Genomic DNA, 9,211 nt, shown 5'->3' with positions numbered 1-9,211 from the left:
TTTTACTACAGAGTGTTTCTTGGTAGTCTTAAACAAATTTACTTTGAAACAAAAGTTTACACCTCACACACATGGTTATTGGGTTACAAAAAAGAAGACACCTGTACCATGTCAGATATGTAATGTAACAGTTGAAATGTACTACATTTTGAGTTTGTATACCAATATTATACTTCATATACATCACAGAAGACTCAAATATAGCAAAACTGTTTGACATAGAAACACTGGATTGTCAGTTTATTTTTATTTCTATCTTTATTAATTATGAAATTATGACAAATATGAATAACATTCCACCCATGAGGCCACTAGGTCATTTTACTGCTGGATAAATGCTACCTAGTCACATGATGAGTTGCATGGACTCAGTCTGTGTGCAATAATAATAGTTATTTTTGAATGACTACCTAATCTATGTCCCCCACACATACAATTATCTGTATGGTCCCCCATTTGAGCCATGAATTTAAAACAAAGCTTCAACCACAAAGACCAGCGAGGTTTTCCAATGGCTCACAACGACGGGCACCTATTGGTAGATGGGTAAAAAAAAAAGCCAACATTGAATATCCCTTTGAGCATGGTGAAGTTATTAATTACACTTTGGATAGTCCTTCCTAACTCAGTTGCCGGAGAGGAAGGAAACTGCTCATTGATTTCACCATGGCTAGTTGAAACGCAATAGAAGAAAACTTAGGATAGATCAACAAAATTGTAGTTACTCCACAATACTAACTTAAATGACAGAGTGAAAAGAAGGAAGCCTGTACAGAATAAAAATATGTCAAAACGTGCATCCTGTTTGCAGTAAGGCACTAAAATCAAACTGCAAAAAATGTGGAACATTTTATGTCCTGAATACAAAGTGTTATGTTTGGGGCAAATCCAACACAAGCACTCTTCAGATTTTCAACCAAGGTGGTGGCTGTATCATGATATGGGTATGCTTGTCATCTGCAAGGACTAGGGAGCTTTTTTTAGGATTAAACAAAACAGAATAGAGCTAAGCACATGCTAAATCCTAAAGGATTGTAACGATCCTGCTTTCTGACAGACATTGGGAGACAAATTCACTTTCAGCAGGACAATAGCCCAAAACACAAGGACAAATATACACTGGATTAGCTTACCAAGACAACATTCAATGTTCCTGACTGGCATTGTTACAGTTTTAACTTAAATCTTCATGAAAATCTATGGCAAGACTTGAAAATGGCTGTCTAGCAATGATCAACAACCAACTTGACAGAGTTTGAAGAATTTTAAAAATAATAATGTGAAAATATTAGAATTGTCACGTGTGCTCTCTCTCCGGCCTCTTGGTCACTAGGCTGCTGATTATTGCACACACCTGTCACCATCGTCCCGTGCACCAGTGCCTCATGACACTCACCTGGACTCCATCAACTCATTGATTACCTGCTCTATTTATGTCACTCCCTTTGGTTCCTTCCCCAGGCGTTATTGTTTCTGTTTCAGTTTCATGTCTGTGTGTTGTTCGTGTTTCTTGTTTTGTATTATGTTTTGTTCATTTATTAAATTATTCACTCCCTAAACTTGCTTCCGTTATAGAATAATGCCTCACCAAAGGGAAGCATCAGGGAGTTTTTTTGTGTTGGAGGTGATGTTGGGTCCGGGTGTCAGTACCGGTGCTACCAGGGAGGCCTCAGTCGGTTCGTCGGACTCTCATGCCTCAGCTGGCTCGACAGGTTTCCATACCTCAGCGGGATCGATAGGCTCCCATGCATCAGCTGGCTCGACAGGCTCCCATGCCTCAGTGGGTTCGATAGGCTCTCATGCCTCAGCTGGCTCAATAAGCTCCCATGACTCAGCGGGCTCGATAGGCTCCCATGCCTCAGCGGGCTCGATAGGCTCCCATGCCTCAGCTGGGTGAACAGGTTCCCTGCCTCGGCTGAACAACCGGGGAGTTTTCAGCCGGCTCATCAGGCTCTCCCGCCTCAGACGGTTCATCAGGTTTCTGCACCTCAGCAGAGGCATCCGGTCCACTCCTGATCCCTGGGATCAACCCTTTGGTTGGCGTACTACAGCCAGAGTCGCGCGCCGGCAAGGGGGTACTGTCATGTATGCTCTCTCTCCGTCACTCTAGGTCGCCATGCTCCCGCGCCTCAGCCAGATTGACATGTTCACACGCCTCAGCAGAGGTGACCAGTCTGCTCCTGATCTCCGGGATTGTCGTTTTGGTCGGTGTCCTGCGGCTGGAGCCGTGTGTCGGAGGGGGGTACTGTCACATGTGCTTCCTCTCCGGCCTCTAGTTCACCAGGCTGCTGAATATTGCGCGCACCTATCACCATCGTCCCGCGCACCAGTGCCTCATGACACTCACCTGGACTCCATCACCTCCTTGATTACCTGCCCTATTTATGTCACTCCCTTTGGTTCCTTCCCCAGGCGTTATTGTTTCTGTTTCAGTTTCATGTCTGTGCGTTGTTCGTGTTTCTTGGTTTGTATTATGTTTTGTTAATTTATTAAATTATTCACTCCCTAAACTTGCTTTCCGACTCCCAGCATACACGTTACAAGAATCCAGGTGTGCAAAGCTCTTAGAGACTTACCCAAAAAGACTCACAGCTGTAATCGCTGCCAAAGGTTACTTATTGAAATGGAGATATTTCTGATTTCATTTTTAATACATTTTTAATACATTTCTAAAAACATGTTTTCACTTTGTCATTATTAGGTGTTGTGTGTAGATGGATGAGATTTTAAAAAAAATCTGTAATCAATTTTGAATTCAGGCTGTAACACAACAAAATGTGGAATAAGTCAAGTGGTATAAATACTTCTTGAAGGCACTGTATGTTCAATATCTAACGTTGTTAGCTAGACACAAACATAGCAATGCATAGAATGATCTGCAGAAAAAGGTGCACAAGGAAACTTTTAACCAAGCTATATTAGCTAACGTTAGCTAGCAAGCTAACTTTAAGTGCTGTTATTGTGAAGTGGAAACGGCTAAGAGCGACAACGGCTCAGTAGTGAAGTGGTAGGCCACACAAGCTCACAGAACAGGACCACCAAGTGCTGTAGCACGTAAAAATCATCTGTCCTCAGTTGCAACACTCACTGCCAAGTTCCAAACTGCCTCTGGAAGCAACGTCAGCACAATAACTGATCGTCGGGAGCTTCATGAAATGGATTTCCATGGCCGAGCAGCCGCACAGAAGCCTAAGATCACCATGCGCAATGACAAGCGTCGGCAAGAGTGGTGTAAAGCTCGCCGCCATTGGACTCTGGAGAGGTGGAAACGCTCTCTCTGGAGTGATGAATCACGCTTCACCATCTGGCAGTCCGACAGACTAATCAAGGTTTGGTGGATGCCAGGATAACGATACCTGCCCCAATGCATAGTGCCAACTGTAAAGTTTGGTGGAGGAGGAATAATGGTCTGTGACTGTTTTTCATGGTTCGGGCTAGGCCCCTTAGTTTCATTGAAGGAAAATCTTAATGCTACAATATACAATGACATTCTAGACGATTCTGTGCTTCCAACTTTGTGGCAAGAGTTTGGGCAATGCCCTTTCCTGTTTCAGCATGACAATGCCTCCGTGCACAAAGCGAGGTCCATACAGAAGTGGTTTGTCGAGATCAGTGTGGAAGAACTTGATTGGCCTGAACAGAGCCCTGACCCCAACCCCATCGACACCTTTGGGATGAATTGGAACGCCGACTGCGAGCAAAGCCCAATCGTCCAACATTAGTGCCCAACGTCACTAATGCTGAAGCAATAAAAGATTGACCCTTTAAATGCAATAATATATATCTCAAGAGCATAGCACAACTGTCTTATCCTATCATAACTCAAAATATAAGGTTGTGTTATGCCATTGTTTAGAAGAGGAACATAAACCATGAATAGCTTCAAAATATGTTCAAATGCTGTCAACTACCTTGTCCATTCCCCATCTGAGTAGGCTTATGTATTAGGCTAGGTCAAATGTAGGGTTAAGCAGCGGTTTCGTGGACACAGATTACACCTAGTCCTGGACTAGAAAGAACTTTAGCTGGAGATTTTCCATTGATCTTGCTTTTTAGTCCAGGACTAGACTTATTCTGTGTCCGGGAAAACCTCCCCATAATGTTTAAATGTGTGGAATGGGATGATGTCTTTCATGAAAAAACACATTTACATTACCAAGTACATTAATAGGGTGAACCTACTCTAAGAGTATGTATTAGGTTGTTTGAGAGAAGGTTTGAATCCTAAATCAACCCATCCAATGTGGTTACATCTGTTGTTGATTTACAGTAGATCAATAAAGCTACAGGTCTCTAGCAGTAGTCAAGCTGCTTATGCTGAAAATCCTTGTTAGTGCATAGGTGTCTGTGTGTGTTTGTGCGTGTGTGTGTGCATGTTAATGGAATGTTATTTATTATTTGTATGGATCAGGGACCCCATCACATTGTTCATACCCTGGTCCTCTATTTTTATTCTTTATTGACTTTTTGCCTGTGTCAATTACACCCTATTTCCTATGTAGTGCACTACTTTTGACCAGGGTGGTGCACTAAATAGGGAATAAGGTGCCATTCGGGTTGCATACATCGACTAATTTGAAAAACAAAGCCCTGATATCATGTCAGGTCATGTAGCTATGACAACCAACTGCCATGTCACTCAGGTATGTGTAACCCCCAGACAAAGCAGGGGTGAAGTGGGGAAAATGCAGCTAGGTAAAAGGACCTTAGCATGATCATCAGAAATCTGATAATTCTGTTCAATTACCACCGTTGAATGGCAATACGAACAACACACACACACACACACACACACACACACACACACACACACACACACACACACACACACACACACACACACACACACACACACACACACACACACACACACACACACACACACACACACACACACACACACAGGACTTGAGACATCCACACCTCTCTCCTCTTACACAAATGCTGACATGCTTGTTTTGTTTATCCTTTTCCTTTTTTCCCAATGAGAGTGGAACCCTCTGGTGTGTGTATGCCAGACTGAGTTTCCACCACCGTCACTACCACTGGAACACCGTGTAGGCACCACTCCTAACTACGCAAGCTGCTGGCGCTGCCCCATGTACAGGAAGTGTGTGTGTGTGAGAAAGAGGGAGAGAAAGAGCGAGAGTGTACTGCATGTCTGTGTGAAAGATGGAAAGAGAGAAAGGCATTGTGTGTGTGTGTGTGTGTGTGTGTGTGTGTGTGTGTGTGTGTGTGTGTGTGTGTGTGTGTGTGTGTGTGTGTGTGTGTGTGTGTGTGTGTGTGTGTGTGTGTGTGTGTGTGTGTGTGTGTGTGGATGTGTGTGTGTGTGTGTGTTATTGGAATGTTATGTATTATTTGAATGGATCAGGGACCCTGGTCAAGGGAGAACTCCTATGTTCTTATTCTTTATTGACTCTCAGAGAAAAAGCAAGGGTGATTTGGGGATAATGTAGCTAGGAAAAATGACATTGTCATGATCATCAGAAATTTGCTGATTCTGTTCAATTCCCACTGTTGAATGGCAATACAAAACAGCACACACACACACACACACACACACACACACACACACACACACACACACACACACACACACACACACACACACAATACCTTTCTCTGGCTGACTTGCTTAAACAAATGTGGTTTCTACTGACAATTGAGATGTACAAACTATGGCATAAGGGGACGACGAGTGGATAAGAGGCAATCCGTAATTTCGATTAAGACAATAATGAGCGAGCTAGAACGGATGTTGTCAATATAACTATTTGTTCAGCACTTTTGAAATGTACAGTGACAGAATTCGAAATGTACAGTGCCAGAATTCAGAACATGGGCCATTCTTACATTATTCTCCCTGTACAGAAAGTCATTACATTACATTTACATTTAAGTCATTTAGCAGACGCTCTTATCCAGAGCGACTTACAAATTGGTGCATTCACCTTATGATATCCAGTGGAACAACCACTTAACAATAGTGCATCTAAATCCTTTAAGGGGGGGGGGGGGGGGGGGGGTTAGAAGGATTACTTTATCCTATCCTAGGTATTCCTTAAAGAGGTGGGGTTTCAGGTGTCTCCGGAAGGTGGTGATTGACTCCGCTGTCCTGGCGTCGTGAGGGAGCTTGTTCCACCATTGGGGTGCCAGAGCAGCGAACAGTTTTGACTGGGCTGAGCGGGAACTGTGCTTCCTCAGAGGTAGGGGGGCCAGCAGGCCAGAGGTGGATGAACGCAGTGCCCTTGTTTGGGTGTAGGGCCTGATCAGAGCCTGAAGGTATGGAGGTGCCGTTCCCTTCACAGCTCCGTAGGCAATCACCATGGTCTTGTAGCGGATGCGAGCTTCAACTGGAAGCCAGTGGAGAGAGCGGAAGAGCGGGGTGACGTGAGAGAACTTGGGAAGGTTGAACACCAGACGGGCTGCGGCGTTCTGGATGAGTTGTAGGGGTTTAATGGCACAGGCAGGGAGCCCAGCCAACAGCGAGTTGCAGTAATCTAGACGGGAGATGACAAGTGCCTGGATTAGGACCTGCGCCGCTTCCTGTGTGAGGCAGGGTCGTACTCTGCGAATGTTGTAGAGCATGAACCTACAGGATCGGGGCACCGCCTTGATGTTAGTGGAGAACGACAGGGTGTTGTCCAGGATCACGCCAAGGTTCTTAGCACTCTGGGAGGAGGACACAAGGGAGTTGTCAACCGTGATGGCGAGATCATGGAACGGGCAGTCCTTCCCCGGGAGGAAGAGCAGCTCCGTCTTGCCGAGGTTCAGCTTGAGGTGGTGATCCGTCATCCACACTGATATGTCTGACAGACATGCAGAGATGCGATTCGCCGCCTGGTTATCAGAAGGGGGAAAGGAGAAGATTAATTGTGTGTCGTCTGCATAGCAATGATAGGAGAGACCATGTGAGGATATGACAGAGCCAAGTGACTTGAAAAAAACTCAGAACCATAGGATAAATAAAGGGAGCATATAAGCAGATAATGAAAGCTCTTACAAAATTCGATGTTGACATTTCTCTAAAACAGGCTACAGGCTACATTTGCACCACCAACAGCTAACAGCTTACTACACATCATCCACTTAGTATTACTTTCTTAGCTACCGTATACATATCTTTCTGGCATATTACATAATTTATGCAGCAGCATACAAAAAAATGTTGGACTCACCTTGTTGTGCTGTGCTCACTTGAACAGGAAGGTGGCTTGAATTTTGTCATCAAACTTTGTCATCAAAGTCTGTCATTCTCTGGAATTTCTGGTGTTTTCAAGACAACTGGGAACTCTGAAAAAAACAAGGTCAAAACCTGTTGGGGATAGGGGGCAGTATTTGCACGGCCGGATAAAAAAACGTACCCGATTTAATCTGGTTACTACTCCTGCCCAGTAACTAGAATATGCATATAATTGTTTGATTTGGATAGAAAACACCCTAAAGGTTCTAAAACTGTTTGAATGGTGTCTGTGAGTATAACAGAACTCATATGTCAGTCAAAACCCTGAAACAAATCCTGACAGGAAACTGAAATCTGATGTGTGGATATCACTTCAAACATTTGCCATTGAAACACACAGGGGCTTGTGAATCATTTAGCACTTCCCATGGCTTCCACTAGATGTCCCCAGTCTTTACAAAGTGGTTTGAGTCTCCTACTATCAAAATTGACTGAAAGAGAGGCTGTTTATCTTGGTCACAGGGGATGGGCCATTACCATTGTGACGTCGGCGCCCATGGGTACTCTCCCTTTTCGAAACGTTTTGAAAGACAATGCAACCGTCCCAATGGAATATTATTGAAGCCCTGGTTGAAAAAGCCCCTAAAGATTTATGTTATATAACGTTTGACATGTTTGAACGAACTTAAATATATATTTTTTGCTCATTCCTGACGACAAGTCAGACGCACACGGTACATTTTCACTAGCCTTCGGAGCGCGCTAACACTATTGGGACATAAATTATTAACTTTTTTTAACAAAACGACATTTGTTATGGACCTGGGATTCCTAGAAGTGCCTTCTGATAAAGATAATCAAAGGTAAGGGATTATTTACAATAGTATTTTTGATGGTTGATCGTTCCAAGATGGCTCCAACATTTATGGCCTAGACTTTTTTTCTGGGCATACCACGTCGTTTATTGCAAAGTGTGATTTCCCAGTAAAGTTATTTTTAAATCTGGCAAAGAGATGGCATTCAAGACATGTTAATCTATAAGTCTTTGAATGACAATATTACATTTTAACAATGTTTTCGAATAGTAATTTTGTAAATTGTAGCACTAATTCACCGGGAGCATTTGAGGGAAAAGATTTTCTGAACGTCATGCGCCGATGTAAAATGCTGTTTTTATATATAAATATGAACTTTATCGAACAAAAAATGCATGTGTTGTGTAACATGATGTCCTAGGAGTGTCATCTGATGAAGGTTGTCAAAGGTTAGTGCTGCATTTAGCTGTGTTTTGGGTATTTGTGATGCATGCTAGTTGCTTTGAAAATGGCTGTGTGATTATTTCTGGCTGGGTACTCTGCTGACATAATCTAATGTTTTGCTTTTGCTGTAAAGCCTTTTTGAAATCGGACAATGTGGTTCTATTCAGGAGAGGTGTATCTATAAAACGGTGTAAAATAGTCATATGTTTGAGAAATTGAAGTTATAGCATTTATGAGGTTTTGCATTTACCGCGACGCGATTCCACTGGCTGTTGATTAGGGTGGGACGCAAGCGTCCCACTGGCCCAGACAAGTTAAATCATGATGTCAGTGATCTTCAGGTCGAAGCTCTAGAAAGAAGCTCAAGTTCCCGACTTAGAAATCCGAGTTGGATCACCATTCAAATCTTATTTTCCCAGTCGGAGCTCGTTTTCTTCCGAGTTCCCAGTTATCTTGAACTCACCGAAGTCGGAAATGTTCCAGTTGAACGCAGCAGAAGTCATGCTGGATTGACAGCATGGCCAATGTTGAATGTTTATCCTTTAACCTGTTAGGGCTAGGGGGCAGCATTTGCACGTCTGGATAAAAAAATGTACCCGATTTAATCTGGTTACTAATCCTACCCAGTAACTAGAATATGCATATACTTATTATATATGGATAGAAAACACTCTAAAGTTTCTAAAACTGTTTGAATGGTGTCTGTGAGTATAACAGAACTCATTTGGCAGGCAAAACCCTGAGACATTTTCTGACAGGAAGTGGATAC

The sequence above is a fragment of the Salmo salar genome, chromosome 10 (assembly GCF_965601325.2).
Source record: "Salmo salar chromosome 10, fSalSal1, whole genome shotgun sequence".
NCBI classification, from domain to species: Eukaryota; Metazoa; Chordata; class Actinopteri; order Salmoniformes; family Salmonidae; genus Salmo; species Salmo salar.
This window is presented reverse-complemented; position numbering follows the sequence as displayed.